The sequence below is a fragment of the Cuculus canorus genome, chromosome 3 (assembly GCF_017976375.1).
Source record: "Cuculus canorus isolate bCucCan1 chromosome 3, bCucCan1.pri, whole genome shotgun sequence".
NCBI lineage: Eukaryota > Metazoa > Chordata > Aves > Cuculiformes > Cuculidae > Cuculus > Cuculus canorus.
This window is the reverse complement of record NC_071403.1, coordinates 117,112,563-117,135,193: the sequence shown is the minus strand read 5'-3', so window position 1 is coordinate 117,135,193 and position 22,631 is coordinate 117,112,563. Positions and strand designations below refer to the sequence as shown.

General features: G+C 38.1%; 1 protein-coding gene across 3 annotated transcripts in view; it reads right to left on the bottom strand.

The window, feature by feature from the left end:
* Window positions 1–22,631, bottom strand: part of TDRD15 (tudor domain containing 15) — a 197,414-nt gene that overhangs the window by 24,230 nt on the left and 150,553 nt on the right. For all 3 annotated transcript variants that reach the window (XR_008449278.1, XR_008449277.1, XR_008449279.1), the window contains one exon: window positions 9,026–9,173. The gene's annotated coding sequence lies outside the window, so the exon portion shown is untranslated. The remainder of the gene's footprint in view (window positions 1–9,025; window positions 9,174–22,631) is intronic.

The following is a 22,631-nucleotide window of genomic DNA, read 5'->3' as shown; positions in this document are numbered from 1 at the left end:
TGCAATAATTTCCTGATTTTACATTTTGTTCAGGTCTAGGTACAGCTTCTTTATATATCAGAAAAAATCTATACGAATCATTAGAATTGGAGCAGGAAATCGATCCTTCAATTAGTTTTCATCTCTTGTTTGCTGGGAGTGGGAGTTTTCATACAGAGGCTGTACAGCGCAGAGCTGGTTACAACTAGTGGCAAGGAAATGGAGCTTCAAATAAAAAAGGTACTATTCTTTCTTTGCTAGCCTTGTGCAGGGTCTTGTTATTTGCCATCCATGAGCACTCGAATGATATCTGTGTGTTTTGTAAATGTCCTGCAACCGAAGATTGTTATTACACAGGATTATAGGTCCAAAAATTCCTGCTGAAATCTGTATGAGTTAGGGGATAGTGGATCTGGATGGCTATTATAGAGCATTATAGGGTGAAAGTTTCAGTGTCCAAATGATTCAAGAATTTAGGAGCTAGACCCACCCCCAAAGCAGATGTGGGGCATTTGAGAACCTACCTGAAGTCTTAAACACCTTCATACGAAACTAATTATCATATGACTTTAGCCTGAAAGTTTCCCTTAAAGCATATGTGGAACAAAATATGCTGAACACCTGAGACACTTTATGCCACCGTAAACTGTTGTAAAATAGAGAAACAAGGGACAACACTATCTTAATAGGAATTGGAAAATGTAGCTAGATAAACCAATACTTCCTGTTGTTTTGATTAGTGTCTCTTTCTTACTGAGCTCTTGCTAAGCCTCCAAAACTGTCCTGTGCACTCCATTTCTAGCTACGCCAATTTTAATAACTTTAGAGCAAAATTCTGTGTTCCTCATATGGAAAATACATTTTCTAGTCACACTTGCATACACCTCCTTTCTGGCAGTCTTATTGAATTACATAGTGAAAATTGAGTAGTTCAGATATAACCACTGCCTGTCGTGATTACATAATCCATGATCACACCATAAAACTGTTTTCTGAATAACAACATATAGCCTTCATTTTAATTTCCTCAGATAAAACATGTTTTAAAGAAATATATAAATATCCACTGAGTACCCCCAGACTTCTCTTTCATTGCTTCTGCATCTCGGTGCCTAATCTTGCTTGTATGTCATGTACTATATTACGAGGAAATGAAATGCAATTCAGTAAATTATCCACTTCAAGTTGTGGCCATTTCAGTAGATAAAAGAAGGGTCCTTTATCTCCTATTTGTTTTAAATCCCACTAGGATGCTGGCTTTATATCTAGTCTTACTTTGGGCTTTGCTGTGAATCTTCAAGAAGGCTCCTCAAGTAGAGTTATAATGAGCAGAGCTGACTCGAGCAAGAGTAATCTCTGTCTCTTAACACAAACACTATTTATTGCACATCTAGCGACAGCAGCACAGTATCTAATTCCTGGCAGTTGAGACTTTGGTAACTAATAGTAGTGAACCTAACATTTCACTCTTGCTTTTAATAGTTATTTAATCAAAACAATCCAGAAAAGGGATTATTGTTAAATCAGGAAACAACATCGTGCAATGTGTGAACAGCTGGAACCCAGCAGAGTCACGCTACAGCACATCACCTTGGTGTTTAGGCTACGTATCAGAATATTAACACACAGGATTTCTTTTTAATCTGTTTGTTTTAAGACGCCAAAATCATTAGCAATTGTTTGATCTACCAGTTATTACTACTCAGTGCAAGAGACACTGAAAGCGTAGTGCTCCATATGGGTGCACCACGGCTTCTTGTCTTTGGTCCCGAACTCACAGTGTACGTAGATCAGCATCTTTCAGCTCTTGATGCCCGGCAACTAGTTCTGTGCTTAAGTAATTCTCCTAGTTCTGATCCGATGTTCAAAATGCAAAGATTCCTTTTGAATTCATCCACTCCCTCTTGCAATCAGCCCGCTTTAACTGAGATGACCAAATGAAAGATCCAGTGTGCAATTTTATGTACCCAGATCTGGAAAATACATAGTTTTCCAGAAGAAAGGCTACTCATTGCATTCTGAACAGATTCCTTTCCAAATAAACAAACATCTTTGGCCACCGCTATGCTTCTTGAAATACTTTGCTGAGAAATTTAATATTACTGAAAATGATTGGTAGTCGGCTCCTCTGAGAATCAAGCCCTTAATTATTTAAATAACTGTATCCTAATACATCACCACACACATGTTTTGAAGGAAAAAACCCAAACCACATTAACTTTAAAAATATTGCTATCTATTTTTCTCCCATCCATTTGACCTTGAAATTAAAGGGTTTTCTTTTTCCTAGCTTTACTCACTTGGTGTATTTCAGAGCAGCAATATTACTGCAATCAATAGAAGCGTTGATATGCGTAAGTGCTACTCAAGATGAGTAAGACTTGAACTATCAAAGCCTAAAATTGTTTGCTTACCAACAGCCTATGGACGAAAAGATAATGGTGTAAGTGGAAAGGTGGACTAGGTTTGATATGAGAACCATATATGCTTCCTCTGATGAAAATGTTACTCTAATCTACTTGTAGAATAGAAATTGCTGGCAGCAAGAGGTTTTTGGAGTCTAAATTTCCATTTGCAGCATTTTAAAGAGACCATAGTTGGAGAAAAGGGAAAATATTTATTTAGGAAAGTACGATATGTTCTTAGAAAACATTAGCTCAAAATTAAATATTCTTGCAAAATTCACACCCGTAGTGTATTAATAATTAGCACTATAACTATTTAACCCCTAGGAGAGAAAACTAATTTCTGCTTCTAAACATTAGCCTTCTCTTTCCTAACCCAGACATTTCTGACTAAGCCTAAACAAAAGGATTATATTGTATACATTAAACAAGGAATATTTAAACATATATCTGATTCTTCACTGGGAACACTGCTGCAAGTGGACTAGAAAATTAAGCTTTTCATATTTGCTTCCCGGTGGAAGCTATGTAAAACAGAATAATAAATGATTGTCACTTCATTTCAGAACATAAAATTAATCTTAGAAAACAGAAAAGTCATGAACAATATTGCAGCAGTATTTCATGGTTCACTGGTTATTATCACTTGCCAACATTAAGGTCACAAAAGAACATTTCTCATTTGTTGCCTAGAGTATCTGTGACTATATTCCTATTGTCAAACCTAACCTTTCGGAGAAGCACAGAGAGGAAAAAAAAGAGAGGGGAAAAAAAACTATTTAGAAGTGTGTTTTCTTTTGCTGCAGTAGGTATAAAAAATAATATCAAAACTAAAAGATTCAAGCTGCTGGAGATAGAGCAGGTCACAAACTTTAAATATTTAATTCCTGTTGAGAGTAAAGCATTAACAAATATATTAGCTGCAACACCAGATGGATTCCCTAGAGTCCAAAACCACAACTGCCCAGATCATCACTGGTAGTCAAGCCTTCCAGTAATTTAAAGTTTTGCTAAAATGAACAATGTAGAGACTTTGGGGGGTAACACAGAACCAATTATTTCTTGGTCAGTGTTTTGGAAGTAACCATGGCTATTGGTATACACAAGTAGTAAATATCATCTTCATGGTTCATCTAGAACACAAATTCAAGAAGCTCATTTAAGAGAAGGGTTGTCTGTCCAACAGTTATACAGTTATCTGTCCTTCTATGCCTCTTAGGGAGGGACTGAAATATATTGCTTTACTCAGTCCTATGCCTAATGGGAAAGTACCCACTTTATTCGCTTGTGACATTTATCACTAATTGATCGTTGTAGGGTTTAGGAAGGAGATTCAGTGCAGTGAAGAGCCTGTAAGAACTGTTGCTTTATTCCTACTCTTATTTATTGTGGGAAGACACTTTGAGCGTCTGTAAAATATTCTCGAATTAAGATGTTATTAATGGAAACAGGATGCACCCACTCTTGCAAAGCTTAGGAACCACATAGGTTATGTAACGCCACAGACAGAGACTAAGTCTATGCCAATAAAAGTAAACTTTCTCCCAATCATTGACCTGTCAAGAAATAGCTGGAGTCAATACTTAAACTCTTCTGTGCTTCAAAACAAAATGCCTGCATCCAGACAGCTGTTTGGAAACGGTCCTCAGCTCATGCTAGCTCTCAAAATAAGCCCACAAATTATTTGGTAGAGTGCTAGATGGCATAGCTTTCCAGCGTGACAGAAACCCTTCCAGCTATTTGCCAGCACGTACAATTGAATGGCAGTGTCTGGGAAGAATCACCAGCACTCTATCCTTTATTAATACAGTTGTGGACAGAGTCTTCCAGACTTTCAGCGATGTCCTTTATGAGATCAACAGCTCACAGTTTCACTTGCAACAGTTTCACTAAACAAAATCAAACACCGACCCTGTCTCCCAATAGAAACTGCATCAAACTGAGAATTAGTGAGCAAATTATTCATATTCTGCCTATTTAAGAAGAAGAAATAACTGCAGATACTAAAAGATCAGATTTGAGTTTGTGATACTGGAAAATGAAGCATTTGGTAGACAAAAGTGTCTATTTCCCTACTGATGTGTGGGTGATTTATGAATATCGTTTCCATTAACATAGATGGAAATTGCCCAAGTCAACCCTCCGGTGCGTCATATCCAGGGCAGACTCCTACATCATCTGGCTTTGTTACTAATTCAAATACCAACTGTGAACAGAACAATCCACAGATTATACTACAGCTTCAGGAGTGGAAAAAAAATCCCTGCATACAATAAACAGACTCCTTACTTTGATTTCTTTTTTAATAAGCTACAATATTCTCCAAAGTGATATCCTGACTGAGACTGAGTGCTGGAAGGGTAGGAGAAAACAAATAATTAGGCTTGTTCTTGTTGGATATATTTTAGTGTGGGGTCATGAACTCTTTCTCTCTGACTAGCCTCACTCTAAAGTAAAGTGACTGGATTAGATATAAAAGTGTTTGTGTTTTGACAACTTTCCTGCTCTGCTTTTTCAACCTGAGCATAACAGGCAAACAGGAAAGAGTTGGCAAAGTGTTTCCAATTAAGCATATAGGGAGCTTCTCTGTCAGTCTCTAGTGAGCGGTCTTGCCTGGAACCCCCAAGTGTTCTCCTTGGCCAGAAATTGATTTTGAAAGCTAATTAATTCTTGCATTAAGCCAAATTTTAAAACATCTTTTTTTTTTTGTATATTATTGGTGATGCAGAGCATGCGTTCAGGAAGGCCACATTATCTTCGATGATAGCTTTTTGCATTTTTTCATTATGTTTCCTATGTTGAGGGATCCCCGAGCACTTTATATTTCTTAACCTAAAGTGCTAATTGCCACCACTACTGGGATGAAACTCGATGGCTGGATGAACACCAAAGATGCATATCTAACTGTCTTCCACACTCTTCACGTTATCTGTTTTAAGCAACAGTCAGTTTTGGGAAATGCAAATAAATGAATAAATGCATTTATAGTGTGTTATAAATAAAAATCCCTTAAGCCCAAGTGAATGAAGCATTACTCGTAGGATGGCATCCTCCTGTACCTAACTGGAAGTCTTCGCAGTTGAGCAGAAGAGGAATAAACATTTCCCCATATTCAGCAGAGAAAGCATATAAATTCATACCTGACCTAGAATCTAGTTAGGAAAGTTTTGGGGTGTTTTTTTCCTGAATATACTGTTAAAAAAATTAGAACAATGATTGATCTTTTTAATAAATAAAGCAAAGGTCAGTGTGTTTTCTTTCACTGCCATATTTCAGAAGCAGCCATGCATAAAATTGGCTCTGCTATGAACCCTAAACTGAGGATATGTTTACTGAGAGGTCCGTTAAGGTTCATGAGACCTTCCACAAACTTGGACTGAGATCTGAGTCACTTCCAGGTGCCAGAGAAGGATACAAACAGTGTCTTGAACAAACCATGTAAAATACAAGAGGTTTTGTTTCATTTCTGCACAAAAGGATTTTTATCTACACCAGTTTGGTTTTACTTTGATATTTTGGGTTTTTCTAAACAAAAGAAACAATGACAATGTCTTATCTCTCCCAAATTGAAGGGGGGAAAAAGTCTTTAAGCGCACCATCACAAAATTCCACATAAAACCGATTGAAATCATTTAAATCCATCCACAATTATATGATTAACTGATACATGATTGATTACTGAGAACTCAGTAAGTGTCAAAGAATTCAGTACCAAGCACTTAGAAGCAGTAAGAGTTTGCTCTGGGTTGGGTTGGTATTATAACAAAAATGCTCAGGAACAATTTTTCCTCTCCAATTGGATCTAGCCAGAAGGTGGATCTGTTTCTTTCAAGCACCAGTTACAGAATCATTCATATTTTTACAAAGAATTCTATCAATAATGCACATTTCCTGACAACAAAATATTGGTAAAAAGGTTTCTATAAAGAATCTAAAGAAGAAAACTGAAAAAATGGAGGCAATCACACACAATGTTGTCAGAAATATTGTAATAAGCCAGGTAGGTAAGATCTGTAAGGGTGATAATTATTACTATCAGATCCCCCTTGGCCACCCTCTATAGGATTCCAAAATTCACATAGACACAAACTCTACTCACTGAATATATTTTATTAAAACATTTATTAAAAACCTCCCCATGGACCACACAGGATTAATAAATAAACCTCAAGCAGCTAAAAAATGAAAGAGAAGCTGTTTGACTGACCAGGAAGCAGGCTTAAAGAAAGAAGGGGATTGTGCCCCAGAGATGAGATATTCCTCATTTCTCCCGACAGAGGTTAAGGGAGTTAGAATTCAACAAGTTCACACTAAATTATTAATACTGTCTTATAGTAACAATTGATAAAACAGATGGAAAAATAATGGTAAGAAATTCATTAATGGCTTGAAGCTTTGTTTCCCTCCATGAATTTATGCCTCTTAATCCATAACACACCAATGTTAAGAAGCTGTGTGTACTCCCTCAAAACCTCCACATATATATTCTCCCACCCTTTGGTACTGCCTTTGCTGGAATAACTGCTGTGGCAGAGGAGTCCTCAGGTGGGACAAGACAGAGACAGACATATTTCTCCAGCCAGTCACTACTAGTGGCACCCACGCTGCCTTTGCGATGGTTTTGTGTGGAGTTTGAGCTCTACACTCTGACCCAGCGATGATGTGGAAGAAGGTTTCACCAAATTTTTATGGTTTTATCCTCCAGTCTTCTTCCCATTCATCCCCTCCTGCAACACCGGCACCACTTGAGCAGCAAAAGGACAGAATCAGTGAATGTGATCTGACTTGGAATCGTTGAATATTTAATTCCCTTTGTCTGTTGCCTATTGAGAGGACAGGACTGTGTCAGTGTCTTCCTATTGAATAAACTCATAATCCTCAAAACTCCTCCCTATAAAGAGGTTTGTGTGACACAAGACTGGGAATTCCATCTTCCTTCGTCTCATCTGCAACCAAAGTTGACCTGCTATCATCTAGATTATATATATATATATAATTTTTTCCCCTGTATTTGTACACAGAACCAATGAACACACACACACACACATTTCACCTCAGACATTTTTGACATAGAAATGAGACACTAGTTGGGTAGATCAGTTCTCCAATAGGGTGAAATGAACATTTTATTTCTTGTATCCTTGGGTATCCTCTTGCTCACATGCCCGTGATCAAACCTTTCCAGATTTAGTGCCAGTTAAGAATTGCCCTTAGATAAGGGCATTGGGACTTAGATAGGTTGATTGGGACTCAGCAGTATAGGATACATGTGCCCTGTAAGCTCATCTAGATGTATTTCATCCAATTGATTCCCTACTATTGCAGTGGCCTCTGGCATGCTTGGTATTTCAGTTTCACCTGATCTTTACCCATGGTGCATCCATATTTATATCTATTGAGAATTAAGTGCTTTAGCTTATAACTGAGGTTACTGAGTTCAGTATAGGAACATATTTCACAACCTGTCTCTTATGGCTTTAAATTCCTTGTAAGATATAGTGAAATACTTCCATAACCTGTAACATCATGTACTTTCTAAAGCAAAACATTTCTCCAGCTCATGTCTTGCCAATGAAGACAGGAATTCATCTGACAGGAATATTTTTCCCAAATGTAGAATTCAGAAGATAATGTCGAGTGCACTTATTTCTTTCCATCACTGCTTTCATACATATTTCTCATACTCTCTACATCATTTACTTCACTTGTTCTTTTCTGCTCAATATACTAAACTGACGGCAAAATGAAGTTATTAGTCATCTGTTTGTAATAGTGGAAACAACATAATGAAAGGACAACCTTTCATTAATGTCTTTTCTGTCCATGCCTATTGCTCTGCTAATAATGTGGGAAACTCGACAGAGGTCGAACTCATGCTGACCCTACAGCTACTGTCTTGGCTTTAGACTCTCTATCATTCTACACAGAAAAGGGGAGAAGCTGTTTGAAAGTACTAAGTCACATTTCTATGACTTAATTTTCCTTTTCCTCCAGTTATTCTCAAAGTTTTGGAAAGTATTGCTCTACAGTTAAATATGCTTTGGACTGCATTTCTGAACAGCTTGCAGAGACTACCACATAACCTAATGAATGTTCTACTTGAAGGCTTGGCCTCATTAATTGGCACTGTGATATCCTCCTGATCTCTTCCTTCCTGCTTCCCAAGAGAAGTGTCAACATTTGAAACTCAAGATATGTCTGCTGATATTTTTAAAGAGATAAATAATTTAATTCATAAGACTGTGAAGTACCTATTCAATCATAAATGTGATTACAGCAGAGTTGCTTTCTGCAGAGGGAGGATGGAAAAGCCAAAAACCTAATTGCGGTTTTCAGGACTGCTTACCAGTCTGTTTCCCAATTATGCTGAGAAAAAGGCTAAGTATTGCGATATAGGACTGGGGAGAAACCTGAACTGGGTTGGGTGTTAAGTTCAATATGGACAGGGCAGCTTATATCTCATATACCTTTAGACAGCATCTACAAAATGAAAATTTCTATCCAAGCCATGAATGAAGACTTTTAATAATAGACAGGGAAAAGTGGACACTAATGTCTCTTAGTTTCTGTTCTAAGGAAGGATAAATTACTGTATGTAAGTGTCTTTTTCTCCCTGTAAAGAGAATCAGAGACAGACTCACATGTTACAGCAGTTTGGTTCCGTTCTTGGGACTTCTTGGTTTGGTTCCGTTCTGGGTAGCTTCTCCACCAACATCCCAGGCTGCGTTTCTCACTGACATCATCACAGGTCCTCCAGTTCTTATCCAAAGAATTGTTCTGGGAATTGTTCTGCAAAAAAATTACATTTTTCATGTTATTCTGGTAGCATAGGCAGGAATGAACAAATCCTCAGTAAATCCACTTGTGTTTGTCATGTACATGCTAAATGTCATGTACTGCTAAAATGACAGTTCAGCATTCTAAGGACACATCTAAGAGCACAAGGGAAAGATAACTTCTGCTAGTTTCTAGACACAAGCCAGGTTTCATCTGAATCTGTTAGTAGGTCGTAGGCTGGTGATACTGGTTATGTGTTTTCTAGAAAAAATTTTGACTTGCTCTTTTATTTTATTTTTAAGATATTTCAAAAAAAACTTATTAAATTTCTTAAAGCTCTTCTGTTTCAGTCATACGCATACTTTGTTTTCAGTTTTCAAAAATTTCTGCCAAGAAAATACAGTCATAGACCATCATTGCTCCTCTTCCGCTTCTGCTCATTCTGATTCCCAAATTCTAAGCATCACAGAGAGAGACCTTTCTCACCCCAGGAGACAATCTATATAGGGACTACAGCCTTTAAAAAAACACAATTCAGTTCATAAAATATATGCCCATTCCCTATTTATGTTTTTATTTGGTTTTTTTAGAAACTAGGGTTTAAATTACTGAAGAAGGAAAATCTGTGTGTAGAATTTAGGTGAATAAATCACATAAAAATAAATGTCCTCTGTAGTACAGTGCCAAAAATATGAAGAAATAGCAATAGGAAATGGCAGGGTATACCCCAGGGATGAACTGTTCTTGATCAACCTAACGCCAGCTTGCACCTTTTCTTTTTTCTTGATACATTCTTATGACCTACAAAGATCTCAGAAATGTAGATTCTTTCCAACTTTGCCACTGGCCACAAAGAAACCTAACGGCTGAAAAGAATGGGGCATCTTATCAGAGCGTGTCAGTCTGAATGTAAAAGTTCACTAGAATTTGTGGACGAGGGAAAAAATTCCCTTTGCAAAAGAGGTAACTTTCTGTTTGCAACCATGCGCTTCAAATATCTCCGGAGTAAAAGTCAACACAGAAGATGTCTTGTCATGATATCCCAAGGGAAATAAAAAAGTACTTTATAGGCAATTGAGGTAACGTAAAATCAAAGATACACTTATGAGAGGTATGAAGAACTATCTGCAGAAAAGCACTGATGTTTGAAGACATACGAAGCATTTCATTTTTCAAAACACCGGCAGCATTTTCCCTTTATCTACATACGCACAATCAAATAGGATTAAACTGTGTTTGTCAGACTCATACATTTGCTTCACTGAAATCCAGAAGTAAAACAGATGCCACAAAAGCCTCAGTCTCAGTGAATTCTGCAGGTATTAGTTTGGTTTTGACTCACTGCAACTCCCTTCCTAATGTCTTGACAATGAATTATTCTATTGGCTATTCAAAAATGATGGCAGATTACTGCGCTGTAGGAAATAGATTCCAGTTTACAATGTTCTAGCCCAGGAATGCAATTGGATATGGTTACTCCAGTCTCCCACTTAATATACAACATGATGTGCAGCCCACAGATATAGCAGATGTCCGTAAGAATTCAGTCCGCTGTGTAATCTCGCGCATCACAGTCTGGTCCCATCAATCTTAAAGGACAGTCTCAACAAGTAATAAAAATAATGAAATAACTACGTTAGAAACTTGCAAAGTTCTATATATTTTTCAGAGATGTCAAAAATCTCACTTTGATGTGATTATATACAAAATCTTCCCACAGAAAAAGAAGAAATACATATTCCCATAAGAGTCATACTATGTAAAGTGAAAAAAAATGAGTATTATGGTCTCGGTTAATATTTCCTTTTTTCTTGCATTTTGTTTCCAGGCTCTGATACATTCCATTCACTTTTTACCTCCGCATATAGAAAGACAGAAGTGTACTCTTTGCTTGCTGTTGTTTTCATATCTCTTTCCTTTACAGAGAGATCTCCATCTGTTGCTGACAATCCACTGAGTCCCCGCTTTTCCTCTAAGACAGCATCTTTAAAATATAAGCAATCATTTTCATCCCCGGTGCAAGCATGAACGGGAATAAACCGTACCAGCCTGACGAGAATCATAGAGAGATTTCCCTGCGGATAAAGCATTTGGTATGTCCCAAACTGAAGGCTATCTCAGTACTAAAATACATATACATCTTCTCACAGAGGGAGTATCCTCTGATTTTACCGCTTGCAGTCAGTTCAGATTGTATCATAACTATAACCCATTGCACATAACGCTTATTATTTTTACATACAGCATCTTTACCCTATTAAAGGGTCTATGGCTTCAAAAGCTGGTTACGTAGCCAAGAAATTTGCACACAGGGCAATCAACACCTAGAAGAAGAAAACACTGTACTCTGCATCATAGTATAAAGAGCAGTTCCAAAGTATAGAAAAGGAGACAAACTTCTATTAGATCCCTGATTATATATATTTATAAAAGCTTATACTCAGATATATGGTACATTACCCAGACACAAACCCTAAAGATATGGTTTCATACATTTCTATAAGAATATCTAAGATGTGCCCCTAAACTGGAAACTTTTTCTTGTAGGTTGTCTGGTTTTCTGACAGTCTCTTAACCTCAGCATGGAATTTCCCCAGATCACCTGTTGATCAACTGGACAAACCTACCCTCTATGAAAAACAGCTAATTAATTTCTTAAGTGCAATTTCTTACGCTATTTTGTTAAAAGGTTTTATTTTAAGTTTAACCTTGTCAATTGCTACTGTAGTTTGTGTTTCTCTTGGATAGAACTGAATACTCAAGAATATCAGTCTTTCCTTGAAGCAAAAAGTAATTCTAGACTCAATGATGAGAACTGTAAAACTTGTAGACTCCAAACCAAGAAGACAAAAACTCTCAACCACATTTCATTACAAAATAGAAACAGAAATAACAATATTTTCTGGATTTTGAAGTCAGTCTTGGTTTTGTTTTCTTTTTCATTCCAGGACTGGATTTGAACAAATACATTTGGCGATTTCAGCGTGTGTTCCAGATCATTCTTTCAACTGGCAAAAAGAAGTTGTTCCTTTCTGTAAGGGGACTCAGACCTTGTAAAACCCAGCCTTTGATGCCTGGAGGCCTGCGTACTTAATACACTGGCATTTGCATATAAATTGACATATTTTTTATCATTCTGGATATTTGCTTGAACATGGACCCTATGTGAGATGGGAATAGAAATCTGCTTCTCCAAGTTCCATATGAAAGCAGGTCTGTAACTGATCAGCTCTGCCTGTACCCTCAAGGGCACACAAAGACCAGTGAAAGGACACAGTTTAGGACATGCTTGCCACAAATGATGATATTTCTAGGTACTGAAACACAAAGTAAATTGCACACAATATACCACTGCTTTTCATCTGCTGCGCCTTTTGAACATACGAATGACTTGAGATCTGTTGCACGGAGGACTAGAGATGTTGTGAGGCACTCTTCTTCCGATCTCTATGCACTAAAACGAAATCATCCTGTAAAGACTTTGCCTGAGCATGAAAATAGTGGGTGCTCAGAAGACAGTCCACACCATACTTTATCCTGTTTAATAATATTAACTTTTTAGTGTGTATCTTTTTCCAAGTGTCTTTGAAATCCTGAGTGTCCTTTTATTCCAGTGACAGAACGAGTATAGCTACAAACATCTGCATGTATATGTGCTTTCCCCAAAGCTGAAGGACAAAAAAGATAGGCTGTTGTCATTGCATTATCATGCAATTGCTGTGCAGCTTTCTTTAGCTTTGTAATGCAGAGGGTCAGATAAAATGGCCGGGAAGGTCCCTTTTAATTGGAAAATCCATTAAATAGGCAGGGAGAAGCAGGAAATGTACACTATGAAAAATATCAGCATTAACCTAATTTTTGATTTAAGATCGTATGTTGGAAAATATTTACCAGAAATACAGAGAGCTCAAGGCAAGGGTCAAGCAGAAGAGAGCTGAAGAGATAGTGTACCATTATTATAAAGGATTATAGTCAACATATGACTGAGAATAATACTGTGGATGCTCTGGCAAAGACACACGTACAAAAGGCTTCTAAATGAAATCAATGAAGCAGGAGTTCTGATAGTTTAGCGGCACAGTCTGGCGTGGTGCAGCTGAAGAAGAAAAAAAGAAGGACCCACTAGGGGAAAAAAAGTAATAAACTCTTGCTACCCATGGGCAGACTTCACAGCAGTTGAATAAGACAAATAGAAGAAAGCGCTCGCCACTGCCCAGAGGGAAATGTAATGACCCAAGTTATGACCTGCCATTGACAGAGCCCTACGGAATAAGACAGAAGCAGAAATCTAGGAAGTTATGTGAAGCCAAAATAGGGTCTGAATTAAGTGCAAGTCAGCAAAGCACTGATGGAATATAGAGGAAATTTTGATAAAGCTCTACGACTCCCTTCCCCCCCTCGGAGATAAATTATTGCCCAGTCTACTCAAATCCAAACATAACATGTGTAATGGGAAAAATATTGTGACTGAATTGTCACACTAGCATTGTTTATGCTAGAAAAAGGGTAAGTTTAGGAGTCTCAGAACAGAGATTGAGAGTGGCCCAACTGTTACATCCACATACCATTAACACTGAGCCTCCAAGACCATTTCCAAGTCTAAAATATTATTTGCTGTTCCTTCTGCAGTACAAGCCCTCAAACTTCAAAAAGGCTTTAAAACTTTACTGCTTTTGATGAAACAAATGACTGCTGTGAGAAGCCATTGCCTGTAAAAAGTTTGAAGCTTGACTTATGAATGGCTTGGGTTTTTTTGGTTTTGGTTTTGGTTTTTTTTTGGTTTTGGTTTTGGTTTTTTTTTTTCTTCTTGTATATCAATATCAGGAAGTAGAGACAGGGAAGTTTCAAGAATAGAAAAGATTTCCCTGTCTATAAGATCCATGTATGTCTGACTAGAGTTCTTTTCAAATAGCAGGCAAACAGTGCAGAAAATATTTGAGTTCTCTATTAGAACAATAGCGATTCTTATATTTTTAAAGGTCTTCCAGGCTTAATTACTTTCTGAAAATAGTAGAATTCGTTTTTCATCATACAAGGTAGTTAAACTAAGCATGAGCATGTACTCATTCCCTACTGCTCTCTCTTTTTCTTTCTAGCAGTCTTCATATATTTGGCAGGAGAGATTAACATTTTCCTTTGAAAGAAAGTATCTGGCCCAAATTTTACTCCACAGTCTCACATCCTACATTTCCTTTAAAATAAGACTGAAAAAGTGAACTTTCCATGGAAATGCTAACATGAAACATGTTGACCCATCCTTCCTCTTCTCCTTGAATTGCTGAAATATTTGTTGACTATGGCCTAAATGTGTCAATCTCTTAGCAGCCTTGAAGTTATATTTTCCAGTAAAGAAAGTTTCTCTGGAAAAGGGGAAAAATCTCCCCATTCTAATCCTGAAGATAATAATACACCACCTCAATGCACCTCCTTTGTGTCATTCCTTCTATGTCTTTCCATCACATTGATCTCTATATATAACAAATTCTCAAAAATGGGCTGCCTGACATGAAGATGCTTACCCAAAATATGGGGAAGGTCATAAAAAGTGATCATTTATTAGCTAATTTACTTGCATCTCTGATAATGGCAGGAGAGATTTCTTTTTGAAATCAAGAACTACAAACTTGATCCAAAACAAACAGGTTTTTAAGCCATAAAAAAAAAAAAAAAATCAATTGAGAGGTGACTTCTCCTTCTTTTACTTTTTCTTTATCCTCAGTAATCCTGTAGATAGCTTACTGCATCACCCTCCTTCTCTAACGTTTAGAAAACAAAATCTAGTTTCTGCCTTCAGTTTATTCTTTGGTGATCCGTAGCTATTTATTCTTGTAGTGATGTTATCCTCTGCCTTAAACAATTATTTCCCTTCCCTGTTATTTATTTGCCCAAATTCGCTTATAAAAATCAATTAGGTCCCTTTTCAACCTTTAAGAGGTTAACCAAGCTGTGCTCCCCTGAACATGTCTATATTGCCTTCTGTTGCAAGTGCAGTCCAGAGATCTCTGAGGGAGAAAAAATACAAGCTAATCTGCCTACATGATTCACTTCAACATCCCATGGAATTACCAGTTTAGGTCTGGAATTAATACAGCCTCTTGTGTAGTACTACATTCTTGCTAATAATTTACTTCCTGCTGTCATCTGACTGCTTTCCTCTCTTCCTCTGTGCCCAGAGTGATCAACTTACACACACGTTTCTTTCTTTGCCGTTGCTTTTTCTCATCCCCCAATAATGTTCATCTCCCACTGAAAAGAATCAGTGAATTAGAGTTTGAATATTATCAGTGGAGGAACACAGAGTGCAACAGAGAAGAGGAATGGTGTACTCTCAAAAGGGATCAATTGACAAATGTGGTGCCCAAAAGGCAGAATAGAGTTAAGATAGACGATGTGAATCATTTATTGGGTTGATAATGAAAGACACCGAATGCGCATCACATCTACTAAGCTCAATAAAAATTGAGAACAGCATTTGTTAAGAACTGGATGAGAAAAGGGGAGGCAGAGGGAGACGAAACAAGTAATTAAGATACTGTGAGAAAGCGTGATGAAGTCACAGATATTAGGAATAAAAAGCATCTTAGGAATGGTCATCTAGTTCATGAATAGCCAAAACAACATTTTCCCTTCTAGCACATGTTCTACGGATTCTAAAATCAAGTTCTAAACATGGGTTATAAAATGTTCTTGCATGGTGGAAATTGGCAATCCTGAATTTCCAGCTGTCTTTCTGCCTATGGAATTGTTGCCTAACTGAAGAAAAAAAATAAAAGACCAACAGCAATGACTATAACAACCATCCCTGTTGTAAATAGCAGACCAACTGTTCTCAAAATGGATTGTAAAAAAAGAAGTGGTTTGGGAGGAAGAGAGGAGGAGGAAAGAAATCACATAGTCCTCTTAAAGACAGATGGAAAACTCTGCTGAGCACCACCATGGTGGCCACCTGCCGTGCACTGAATAGTGGGTGATAAATAGCACACAGCTGTAAAATGGTGGGTCAGGCACTCTCAAGCTCTTTTATTTCTCATCTCTGCATCTCACTGAGTCGCATTGTGTCAATTCACATCTACAGAGAGCATCAAACGTGTGTTCCGCACTTCTCTGCTGATAGACATTATACATTCTTTTTTTAATCCCTTCCTACAGTCCTTGGGATTGAAAAGACTTTCTCATTGAAAAATGGGTTGAATGAGTATCTTGAAAATTTTCCTGAAGACTGTTTAAGTGGGAATCAAGCTACTTCAGTTCATGTCAAGAAAATCAATGTGATACTTCTTGAAACACAGGAAGGTGAAATATGACTGCTTGGGGTTTAGGGTTATCTTATCAGTGTGAAAAATAGACAGTCGTGGGGTTATAGGTGAAATATGCAAGTACCTCAATCTAACTGACATATTCCTATAAATAAATTTAACGTTAATGGGAATTTTCCCTTGCTAACAAATGACTAAGGAGCACTGCATAAAGCCCAAAGGTAGTAGCTAGTATTTCAAGGACATTTTTTTTCTTCCTGAAGGGGATCACACTATGTAACATCTACATGTAGCAGTTATGAAATATACATAACTGGGAAGGGAGAGAGAGAGAATAAAATAGTGAAATGAGTGCATTTGCATAGCTGGAAATCATGCCAGTCCCTCATTTCTGTACATATCCCCACAAGTGAAGAACTGAACCGACAGTCACACATGTTCAAGTCACAAATCGTGTTTCAGAAGTGGCTTTGAAAATTTAACAAAACTCCCTAAATAGAAAACGTGTCCAAACACTCAAGATGCTGGGGGGCAGAGAAGAAAAGAAGAAAAAGGAACATGAATCTATATAAATATCACTATGCTGATCTAGGGTTTTAGAAAGCCCGGACTCTATGAGAAAGCTTAGAAAAACCTGATTTTTAAAAAAACATAAATAATTAAACTCAAGCAAAACTGGTAGCAAATCAGAAACACAAACTTGATGGACATCAGGCTCTGAGTCTATAGATGAGGATGGGTTAACAGAGAAGAAAAAGAATTAGAATAAGTTTTGGTTTAGGTTTTGTAGGTTTATTTTCAGGAAAAGAAAGAAAAAGACTTGGAGCAGCTAAGCCTGCATAAGGTAAAAGAGTATTTGTTGTTACAGAACATGAAACACGCTGTCACATCCTTACAAAGCTGAAATACTGAGATGGAAATGCAGGGGTTAAAGCCAGCTGGTGACCAGTTACTAGTGCCATCCTCAGGCTGAGTACTGGAGCTGACGCTGTTTAATATCATCATTATTGATTAGGGCAACAGCACAGAAGGTCCCCTCCCAAACCTGGGTGGAGAAGACGACGTGCTGCTATTCAGAGGGACTTTGGCAGGCTGCAGAAACAGTAGGACATTAAATCTAAAGTCCAAAATCTGAGTTAGAGACACACCATGCAGGAGTGCAGGCAGGGACTGGAAGCACAGAGAGCTGCCGGGGAGAAAAGGAAATGTTTTAGCATCATAACAAAACACAGTGGCCAGACTTTTCCTTTGCTTTATGTAACCTTGCATTTCTTCCTTTTTGCCACTCAATTTAAGAGCTGGAACGACACCGAGAAAACAAAAATTAGAAAACGGAAATCGAAGGGTTAATGCATTGAATATTATTATTGAAAGCCCTGCCATGTGTTTTGAAAGCCATTTGACAACACAGAGCAGGAGGTGTGGTGCCCTGTAGTTCCAAGGCTACATTGTTTACCATGAAATGCCGGATTTGCATATGATAAGTAATTTCTTTTATTAAAAATCAATGCAAATAGTCACACAAACTCCTCTGTAAATAGCAAAGGAGAACACTTAATCACCCATACTGAGGATTTACACCACCTGAAATGGCAGCAGAATCTGGCCTAGACATTGAAAAATACCCAACTTACGTTCAGAAATTTCTCTAAGTAATTTTTCTTTCCTGTTTTGTAGCAGCTTTGCTCCTTTAACACCTGTACAAAATCAAGAAGAGGTGAGTGCCTCCTGCACATGAGAATAAAGCTCTTATTTAAAAATAAGATTGCAGACTTTTTGTGGCTTATGAAACCCTACCGGCAAAGAAAGCTCACAGAAACCCTTATAACCTATAGGATACACAGTTTATCTTTGCTCTGATTAGATCTTCCATATGTTTTAATCTCTTCTCTTTCTTTACACACTTTATAATAACACTCTCTTCAAGCAAACGGTCTTTAATCTTATAATTTGAAAACTAATTCCATTTCAGCTGTCTTTTTGGCAAGTGACCTTTTCTTCTTTCGCTACAGGTAAAAAAAAAATCCTGTCTTTCTGATTTTTATCCTTGCTCAGCATTCTGGCCCTCAAAACTGCTCATCTACTGAGGTTTTTGTCAGCAATAATATTTCTTACTCTGAATTTCTTAGCAAGCGAACCTTAGAAAATGTTCACGGAAGTAATCTGATTAATTTGTCTAAATGCATTTCTTTTGTAAACCAGGTTGATTATTTCAAAATGTCAGGGTCTGGGAGCAGATTTGGGAGCTATCCTGGCAAACACTGTTGACCAGATTAAAAACAAAGTGTAGAGACATGACAGCAAGGTGGACCAATGACTGGCCTGCCATCTGTCACGGATGGATTAAAATAGTCTTTCTGTACTGATATCTAGCAGACACTAATTCCAGTCCAAATACATGGATTGGCTCATGTAGAAGGAGATTTACTCAGTGGAAAGTTTTTTTCCTGGAGGGTTGAAAGTCAGCTGTAATCTCATGAACATAAATTGCTCATCCTGATTAAAGGGAAACTTGCATGCCCTATGTACTATATTCTAACTACCACGTTAATGAACTGAGTGAATCATTACAAATGATCTGTTTACACCTCGAGTGGGTCAAAGATAAAATAGTTAAGAGCTGTAAACCACTGGTTTAATTTTTGTAGGTTTTTTTTTACCAGTAAAATGGCCATCGATCATGCAAAGCCTGAAGGATTTTCCCACAGAGAAGGAGTTAACAAAGGAAGATTTCTCTGTCAGTTAAAGCAGCATGAATCCAATTTAACTCCACTGGCCTTATATACATCCACTCCAGACTGAAGCGGAGTTATCGCTACACAAACAAAATCTCAGCCACTCTGCTCAAGAAATTAAGCTGCCTCTACTCTTTGATGGGGCTTTTAGATGGAGGCTATGACGAATAACCTTCCTGGAGTGACAGCTCTCTCCCTTAAACACTGACAAAATCCAAACACTTTGTTTAGACTAGATGAGACAAATACTGTTTGGTATCTATATTACCAACCTGAACGATGGGACAGAAGGCACTCTCAGCAAGTTTACAGATGTTATCAAACTGAGGGAGCAGTCAAAGTGGTGGAGGCTGCCAGTGAGAAGGACTTAGACAGGTTGGGGGAATGACCTCGCAAGAATTTAATGCACTGTATTCTTTTTAAGTGCTTCATTCCTTATGTTGACATACAGAAGTGAGTTCAGTGGAGGCCACCAAGCTGGCCAAGGCCTGAGCATGGTGCATCCCAGAAGATGCTGAGAGAGGTGAATCTGTTCAGCCTGGAGAAGAGAAGGTTCATGGGACAGCTAGTGCTCTTTACAACTACCCAATAGAAGCAGACAGAAAAGAAGTCTTCTCAGAGGCTAACAGTAGTAGGATGAGAGGCAACAGAGACAAGTGAGAATATGTGAAATTCTGATTACATATGTGGAAAAAATACCTTTATAATATGGTAAAATAATGGCACAGGTTGCCTAGAGAGGCTGGGGGACCTTCATTCTTGGCACTGGTTGAGAACCAACTCATGAAAGATTTCCACAGTCTGGTGTGGGCTCTGTGCAGGAGCTTGGACTAGGTGACTCCTACGTCACTTCCAACATAAATTACTCTCTGATGCTATAGGTGATATTTGTATAGCTAAAGTTAGCTTACCTAAACAATTCTTCACAGAAATAAGATTAAACCTCTCAATAATGGAGTGAAGGAGTTAAAAACTGAGTTTCCTGGATAAATCTTGATTTTACAACATGAAGCTATTAAAGGAAGTCACATTATTATTTTATGTCAGCGGCAACTTATCAACTTGTCCTTTTACAGAAGGTTGGTCAGATTACACAGAACTAGTAAATATGATAATACTGAACACCGATAACCACAATGGTACACTATGGTTTCAGCTTCTCTCTACTTCATTTCTTTGAAGTTAAGTTTATGGGTAAATATATCTGTCAGGAAAAAGTAATTAGAAATGTTCATGAACCTATCTCCCATTTTTGTACCTCGTCTCTAATGTGAATTCATAGATTTAAAGTTGAAAATCCCCTGTTATGATTTCTGTTCTGTGTAATGTAATTGGTAGACTAAGTTAGACTTTTCCTTCTACATTTTCCATTTTGGAAACAATTATAAATGTATATTTATTTAAATGAGCTTTATAGAATCATAGTCAAAACAAGTAGTGTGTGATACTAGTGTCTGACACAGGGCCATAAAAGATAGAAGTCAGTACCAACGTAAGAATCCTCTTTGTATTGGGCTGAAGACTAGAAGGGTAGATGGGAAAACATTGATTACATCTCTGGGTTGATTCTTTAAAAAAAAAAAGTGGTCTAAAGATCATTCCACCACAGGATGACATTTCCTCCCTATTCTTTTTTCACCAGGCCGCAGAACTGGTGGCATCTGAGAAGAGAAAGCTGAACTCTAAAAAAAATAATTCCAAATTTATATTGTCAGATGCTGAAGACACTATAAATAATCTAATTTGCCCTCTATACAAGATTACAACTAAATTATTCTAACGACACTTCAGAAAAGATGCATTTCCAATAGTAGCTAGATTATTTGCAGTTCCTGAACAGCATTTAGAGCCAGGAACATTTTTTTTCAGTCCATTCTCTAATTAATTTAGAGACCTAATGAATATCAGGGAAAATCCTTTGACTAACAGAGATGGTTTATTCATTTACTCTAATGGTGGAGAGAGCGGAACGATTTAGCCTGTTGCAGAACAAGGCCTGGGTAAAGGTCTCTGATAACCCTCCCGCACCAAAATTCCTCTACAGGCGTTCAGGAGAGAAATCCTCAGCAGTACGTCAGGTTTTATACATGCAGGTGATTCAGTGCCTCAGCAAACCAATATTTTTTTTACTGTGCCTCCTCCTTCTTTACTCCTCATTTGTTCTTTATCCCCAGGCTATACCCATACTAGTAATCTCAAGAGGAGCAGGACCAGTTCCTTGGTTTTGAGGCTGGGTGGCATAATCTCACCATGCCTACTTAACACCCATAAGCACCCTCGTGCCTTTGTCCCTGGGATCTTCTGGAATGGGTCCCTCACTCTGTCTGCCTTACCAACCATGCTGGAGAATCATTTTGGGGAGCACCAGCTGGCCTAAAGCAAAGATCACAGAATCACAGAATCACAAGGTTGGAAAGGACCCATTGGATCATCGAGTCCAACCATTCCTAACACTCCCTAAACCATGTCCCTCAGCACTTCATCCACCCGTTCCTTAAACACCTCCAGGGAAGGCGACTCGACCACCTCCCTGGGCAGCTGTTCCAGTGCCCAATGACTCTTACTGTGAAGAATTTTTTTCTGATATCCAACCTGAACCTCCCCTGGCGGAGCTTCAGGCCATTCCCTCTTGTCCTGTCCTCTGTCACTTGGGAGAAGAGCCCAGCTCCCTCCTCTCCACAACCTCCTTTCAGGTAGTTGTAGAGAGAAATAAGGTCTCCCCTCAGCCTCCTCTTCTCCAGGCTAAACAACCCCAGCTCTCTCAGCCGCTCCTCATATGACTTGTTCTCCAGCCCAAGCTGTTCCAGGGACCATCTACACAATTCAGCAGTCTATAATATCAAATAGTTTAACCCAGAACTGTTAACCCATCAAAGTAGAACTAGACTAAATTTGCAAAATTCAGTGCCAGGAGTGTGAGGAGGTGAGGAGAGATAAAAAAGATGCCGAATGCTGATTAAATAAAAATCCTTTCTTTTTCTTCTAGAAGCCTACATGAAAAACCCTTCAGCTAAATTAACGTATCTTCACATTAGCAATGAGGAATCTACAGAAGGAAAGTGGCGATGTTTGTGCCCTGTCATCCTCACTGCAGGCATTTTAGAGGGTTCACTCCAGAAGTGGCCCACTGTGGCTCAGTGATCTTCCACTAGTGATTGGACAACACTACCTGTGCATCTTTTGGTTTAGTTTCATTGCAAAGAAATCTATTTTGGGTACTCCAAGACTGTTTCCCAATGGGAAGCAAAACATGGTGAGCAAGTACTTGCTTCACTGGTGCATGCTTCCTCTCAACTGAAATGCTAATCCCTGCAGGGCTTGCAAAATATCCCCCAAAAAAGATCTAGGATCATCAGAACGGAGAGAGGAAATGTGTGATGTTCAGTGTAAATCCTCACTATATGCATGAAATATTTCTGTCTGAAATAACATCTGCGCATTGATCGGAAGGCAATGCTACAGACCTCAGAAGCGTGATT